The sequence below is a fragment of the Phaethon lepturus genome, unplaced genomic scaffold (assembly GCF_000687285.1).
Source record: "Phaethon lepturus isolate BGI_N335 unplaced genomic scaffold, ASM68728v1 scaffold19157, whole genome shotgun sequence".
Taxonomy (NCBI): Eukaryota; Metazoa; Chordata; class Aves; order Phaethontiformes; family Phaethontidae; genus Phaethon; species Phaethon lepturus.
The window spans coordinates 17,235-24,413 of record NW_010549989.1 but is presented as its reverse complement, the minus strand read 5'-3'; positions in this window follow the sequence as shown (position 1 = coordinate 24,413).

Sequence of the window (7,179 nt, the reverse complement as noted above, 5' to 3'; positions counted from 1 at the left end):
AAGGAGGAACAGTTGAGGGAGAATCTTCTGAAGGGAATGGCAGAAGCATGGAAAGCAACTCTGCCAAAATTGGGGCAAAAAGACTGAGGTAAAGGTATGGAGAAAAAACAGACTGACAAGAGGGAAAAGTGCTGGTGCAGTGTGTTTTGATGGAGTGAAGTAGTAGGCTTTTACGCACCTAAAAGCCTGGCTGCTGTAGGAGATGGGGGGTTCATTCCCTGACACACACCCCCCCCCAGCCCACAGTATTTTCTGTTGAGTGAGTCAATGCTTTACTGCAGCATGTACAGTACCGCCAGAAATGGTACAAAACCAGTGGTAGTGTGTGGCTGCTATAAAGCTTGAGTGCGTGAATGCTTACCCCACAGCTTGGCTATTTCTATAATTTCCTGTTTTTAGAGCTGCTCTAAGAGTCATGTGGACCTCTCTCCTCCCACTGATGCAGCAGATAACTTGCACTGGGCAATTGCTTCCAGTTTCAGCCGTGGCTCGGTCCCCACTGCCATTTCTGCTGAATTTTTTTCTACCTGAAAGGTCCTCTGTAGCTACTCTTGTGACTTCTCCTCCCCCACCCCCAAAGCACCATGTATGATACGGTGTACTGTACATAATACAGATTCAGCAAGATTTTGAAGGGCCTAGTGATTTTGTGTCTATGTCAATAATGTTATTATGTACCTTTCTCTTGCCTCACCTCAGTATGAGGTTAGGAGCCAAAGCATCTCTGTGAATCCAGACTTAAAATTTCTGGAGTGGTCATCACCCTCATTCATATGCAATGTCACTTCTTTAGCTTGTTCTCTATAGTCCTGAGAAGTTTTGAAACTGTCAGACTGGAAATTCTGTGAGACGTCAAAAGTCACTAAAAGATATAACAAAACCCTAGGAGGATGGAGGTATTTATTCAATACAGCATATTAAAGAAAAAAAAACAAACCACCAAAACATTGTGACAACTATAGTGTTCGATAACAACTTAAAACACATAATCTGATCTGCTACAGAAAGTCAAGCCAAGAAGTCTTTTTAGTTTGAAGGCTACAGGAGATGTTGTTTCCTAGACCTCTAGCAAGTTTCGGAAAATGGAGCATCCAGAGGGTCTGTTCAGTAACATTGCATTAATCAGAGCTAAGGTAGAGCCTATCTTAGTTCTGCGATAGCGATCTAGGGATAAAAAAAGGAAGCTATAGTTAAAGCAGAGATGTAATCAGAAAGAGTAGATGGTTTAATGGTGGCTACAGAAATAGCAGGGCTTTTTAACAAATCAAAAGTTTCATTTATTTTTAGCCAAGGCTCTGTGCAATCATAGAAACTTCTCTGTCAGCTTCAAATTGCAAGTAAAGGCTTCCCTTGAACTAAGTATACAGCTGAGTAACAGCACCGATGTAATTTCTTTTTTTTATTTCATATTTGTATCTGCTACCTTGAAACATATGTTTCTTAATGAATATGTTTTAAAATTGTATTATATAAACTTTTGGAAATAAGGACAGAGACTTGTCAGCTCTTGTCAGTATGTAGTGACTTTTGTTTTGAGTTGCTTTTGAAGAAGGTAGCAAAAGCCTTTTTTTAAAAACAAAACAAAACAGCATGTTTATGCTCCTGTGAGCAACACTCACCTGTTTCAAACTTGAGTTGTTGTTGTCCACCGAAACTGAGGTGGTCCCTTTGCTTTTGCTGTTGCCAGTTCATTTGAAACCAAGTGTGTTTGATGTAAATGCTGAATTTCCTTCAAGCAGTTCCCCAAGCTGGGAAGAATGTAATGCAGTACCGCAAGTGGTAGATAAGTATGCTAAAGGACAGCGGTAAGTATTTACAGTGTATTACTTCTGTTGTTGTTCCATGTTTGTTCCAGATTTTATCAGAGCTCACAAAATCTTGATAGGCGGTTAGATCCTGGAGTCAGTTATGGGTCAGAGTGGGGACTTGCTGGTATCCTTCTAAGAGACAATTTTATTACGTGCTTGTGATGACCAGGCAGCCATCCTGCCTATACTTAGCATCTGTTTTTTTGTGTGTATGTGTGAAATTATATCCATACTATTTAGCTGTCACAGATGTGGAGTGTGTGCTAATCATTAGGTTGTAGGAACTTGGACTGAATAGGCTTCATGTGGTTTTTTGTGTTTTTTTTTTTTTTTTTTTTTTTTAAAAAACCCAAACACAACCCCATGCAGTTCTACTGTCTGGCTGTTCCCTGTACAGTGCAGAGCATCACTGTGCTGTCTGATCGGTAGCAATATTCTTTTCTAAGATATACTAAGAGATGGAAAGAAGTCCTTCCCAGACATTGCTTCCTTTTTTTTCCTTATGCATTGTCTGACTGAGAGAGAAGACACTGTCTTACTTGGCAATAGGGAAGGTTAAAAGCCTTTTTTTTTTAACTACAAAGCGTGGGTGGGGTTTTTTTGAGGGCATTGGGAAAGTGTCACCAATAGGTCACTCTGTTCTAGCTTTAGCTCAGTTGTTCTCTTGAGGAAGCACTGGACTTCACAGTTTCCGTCCTTCTTTGGAGCCATTAATTGATACTCATTTCATCATTAGGAGAGGTGCACCTCTGATTCAGACTTTTGGATCCCAGCTTCTGGCAGGCCTAAGAACTGTCAATCAAATTAATACCATGTTAAAGATTGGAATAAATTTTAAATCTTTGTAAAGCCTCTGTTTGTGCTAGGCCTTACTATAGCCATTCAGTCAACATGCATATGAAGCAATACTCGCTGTGATTTATGCATCTAATTCACATTCTCAAAGACCTCTCACTTGGGTAAAAAAGCATGTTAGATCTCTGACTTTGGCCTAGCAAGTTGTTCTAAATTAGGTGCTTAAGTTGCACACAGCAGGCTGTGAATATCCCTTTTGTTATTGCTAGAGAGAACAACTTTAAGTTTGGAAAATTGCACTTGTTCTGTAAATGTTGCACCTATATGTAGTCCAAATAACTGGCTATTGTCTGCACTTGTCAGTTCTTTGAAAATACACAGTTTTCCATTAGGAGAATAAATGTATTTTACAAATATTAGGATTTATCGAGAAAAAAATACTTCTTTTTCACTAATAAGCTTTAAGGACGTAGGCTTGCTGGTCCCACATGCAGACTAGATTTGGAGGACATAGTCTTGTTTTCCTTTAAGTTGTTTATGGTTGTTCTGAAATACCTGGCACTCTAGTTTACTATACTGAATTGGTTCTTTCTTGACTAAGTCAGTTCCTGTAAAGAAGTAATTGATCAGCTGAAAATCAATATTTCTTTATAGTTAGGAAGGAACAAAGCGCATCCATTTGCTCACGGACAAGTAGTAGCTTTCCTAGTGTTCCTGGACAGCTGTGTGTTTAAGCCCTTCAGATTTGCAAGCTCATATTTACCTGTTTTTCAGCTGGTGAGTTCCAAGGCTGTCAGACTGGTGCAGAGCACAGAGGTTTTGTGCACAGTTTCTCCATACAGCTTTTAACTAAGGTTCTGTGAGGGTCCTATAAGTGTGCAGTTGTCACTTGAACAGCACACTGTTGTTTGGCTTCTTCTGCAGCCCAGTGTCAATGTAGGAAGTACTGGCAGAGGATCTGATGGAAAACTTTCGTCGTCCATTTGAAGCGCATCCATTTGCTCACGGACAAGTAGTAGCTTTCCTAGTGTTCCTGGACAGCTGTGTGTTTAAGCCCTTCAGATTTGCAAGCTCATATTTACCTGTTTTTCAGCTGGTGAGTTCCAAGGCTGTCAGACTGGTGCAGAGCACAGAGGTTTTGTGCACAGTTTCTCCATACAGCTTTTAACTAAGGTTCTGTGAGGGTCCTATAAGTGTGCAGTTGTCACTTGAACAGCACAGTGTTGTTTGGCTTCTTCTGCAGCCCAAACAGTGTCAATGTAGGAAGTACTGGCAGAGGACCTGATGGAAAACTTTCGTTGTCCATTTGTTCCTGTTGCCTCTCAGGGCAGGGGAACGCTGGAGCCCTCCGCTTTCGCAGCAGGGCCACTCCCTGGCTCCGCGCTTCAGGCTTGAGCACAGCAGCTAATTAAAAATCAGTGGCATGAAATGAACAATTAGGTATTTTCTAGTAACTGTTTTGGAGTACTGAACATTACAGTGTTGCTTTATTTCTGTAGGATTTCCCACACAGAGTGTACTTTGTCAAATGAGGTAATAGGTATTTACCTATTCTGACTTGCACTGATGATGTAAAAATTTGTTCTTGCATGGTAGAACTTAAAATAGATGAGTATAAATCCCTGAGGCATTAGTCAGTTGAGAACATAATTCAGACTATTTATAGCATGACTCTTTTTTGCAAATCATTTTATGTGACAAGTTACGAGTTTGAAATACAACAGCCTCATTCTATTATTTCTTCAAACATCTCATAAACCTGTTTTGGTATTATTTCTTTCGTGTTGTGTTGTTAGGAAAGTGTCTTTATCTGTGTTGCCATAGAAGTTTTGACTGTCTATATTCTAAATATTCCAAAGAGAACGTTGCAAGAGTGTGCTACAAAAGGAAACACGTGGATCAGGGCAGAGTAGGAAGCCGAAGTGAAGCTGACCTCCTGGAACTAACTCATGTTTTTGCTGCACATGGATCTCAAGAGTCCGTGCAGCTCAGTTAAGTTCTTTGGGTTTTATTGCCTGGAGTATATATGTAGGGACTGATATGTAAACTGAGAGAGGCCTGTGATCTTCCCTGAAAAGTCCCAGATGCTGAATGAAGCCATGTGCCGGGGGAATACATGTTTAGCTACATAAGCAGGATCTTTGTGATGATGAAATGCTGCCACTGCGTGGTAACGTTACACTACTGTTTCCCCCTCTCCCCGTTGTCTGCTGTTTGGACCCCTAAGACAAAGGTCCATAAAACCAAGCACAGAAGTATGTTTCTTTCTGTTCAACCACTTGCCATCTCTGTGGTTCAGTGCTGGTGAACGGAGTTACATTGCCATCTCCGGCAGACCTGGTTCTGCTGGCAGCTGGAATATGAGGTTGGCCTACTTGCCTTTTCAGATCTTGACCCTCTGTGAAGGATGTGGGCCTTGAGTTGTCAAGGAGATGTGCCAGTGAGAGGAGAGTACGTTCAAGCTGGGACAAGCCTGTCTTATGAAGGAGACAAGGGGCCTGGTTATTGGAGCTTTTGGTCCCTATTTGGTCCTGTGATGCGGCAGATGCTGGTTATTGTTACCAGATGTTTAAAGAACTTTGTCATGAAGTGGCTGAGTTGCCTGTTAGATCAGAATTACCCTCTGCAGGCTTCTGAGGTCATAGTTGAATGTGGTGTCATTTTTGTTTTGTTTTGTTTTCTCACTAGCCCATAAAAGCAAGCAATAAAAGGTACAAGTTGTAGGTCAGAGAGAGTCATCTGGGAAATTTCTTGTGGACTAGATGATCTCAGAGGTCCGTTCTAACCTAAGTTTTATTCTATGAAATAAACAAAGTTTGTACTGGTGCAGGTACCATCAAAGTAGTTGTTTCACTGTCTTGGAGAATCTTACTTTGGTCATATATTCTCATGTATTTCTCTGTTGCATGGAGTGTTTCTAACGCTGTTCAAATTACTCTTCCAGTAGTGTTTAACAGTATAAAACATTTGAAGTGGGCTAATCTTATATCTGATGTAAATTACAAGCAATGGTTTTAAAATTTAACTTCTCATTTCTACAGGTTTGAGAATTGCAGTGCAAATATTTGCACTTTTGTCTAGCATCCATGACACGGTCACCTCATGTTAGCATCTTCTACAGTGGTACACCTGTAATGTCATGGTTTATGCTTCTTTCACTGAAAATTATAAGTTACATGAATGTTCTTACTTAACATTTTTATAGCTCAGTTGTGACTTATGGGTCCCTCTTCCCATTCAGCTGTTCTTTGTTGGACATGGCATCTCTCTTCTGCTCTACCTTATTTTGGTTAAGGATTGTTGGTACTACCTTTCTGATGCTTCCACCCCCACTTAGCTCAGCAGGTCAGAAAATGCTAGATTGTCTTCCAATAAAGTATTTCTGTAATAATGATGATGATCATACTGAATTATAAGGGTCATCAAAACTGGCAGTGCTCCTGACTTGTAATACTAGTAAGCAGTTCAAATGGATAGTTTTAAAAAGCTCCCTTATTTGAATTTGTTTCTGTTTTGCCATCTCTTCAGAGCTGTGGGTTGGTTTATTTTTAAGGAAACATCTTTTTGTAGGAAATGGATGATGTGTTAGTACTCTTTAAATATACATTTTTGGATGAAGACCAGTAAAGGTTCCTAAAGGTGAACTATGAGTGGTAAGTTCTGTGTAAAAGAGGTTTCCTGAGTTTTGGCTGGCATGAACTCAGCTACATTAAGCCCTGTTGGAAGGGGAACCCACTCTACTAAATTAGTTTTCTCGTAGTGAAAGGAAGGCTAGACAGGGAGTCACATCACAGAAGACTTAATGGAAAACTAAATTGCAGGGCTTTTCATCCGTCAGGATGAAAAATACTACACCTGATACAGGAGAGAACAACTTCCATGCTGCAGTGCGTAAGTCAAAGATAAACCTTGCTCAGGCTGGTAAAATAGCAGTTAGCTAGTATGGTGCTGACTGTGGCTTGTCCTTGTCTTGCAGAAGCACAGTGGTGGATGCCTCAGTCCACCTCTGATGAAGATCCACAGCATATTGTAAGGTGATAAGTTCTGTTCTGCTGGTTTCACAACCAGGGATCAGTCTTGGAGCAGGTGCTGTAATTTATAGCTTTAGGCAGCCTTTTGTACTACATCCTGGTAATTAACCTGGAGGAGGAGTAAAGGCCAAGGGTTTAACTTTACTCGGTGTTCCCTGGCAGATGGGCATAATTAGACAAATTATCTTGAATAAAGATAGGTCATGGTCTTTTCATCCTTTTTTGCCCTCAAATTATTGGACCTTGGCATAGCTGGAGCCTGAATAGCAGCCACTAAGTAAATTCCAGGGATGGGCATGAATGCAGTTGCTGAACCTATTTCTACTGCACCTTGAACAGAAGTTTTCTGGCAGCCTTAAAATTTTATTCTCTGCTTCTGTCATAATTATGTAATTTGTATTTTTGTTACATTTCCCGTTGTAGTCCTTTTCTGCTGTGCTGTGGCTTAGGCAAGTGTATTTTCAAGATTCCCATTGAAAGTATATCACAGATTTAATTTGTTATGAACAGGTCTGTTCCCTCTTAGCTTTGCCAAAGCAGCAGAA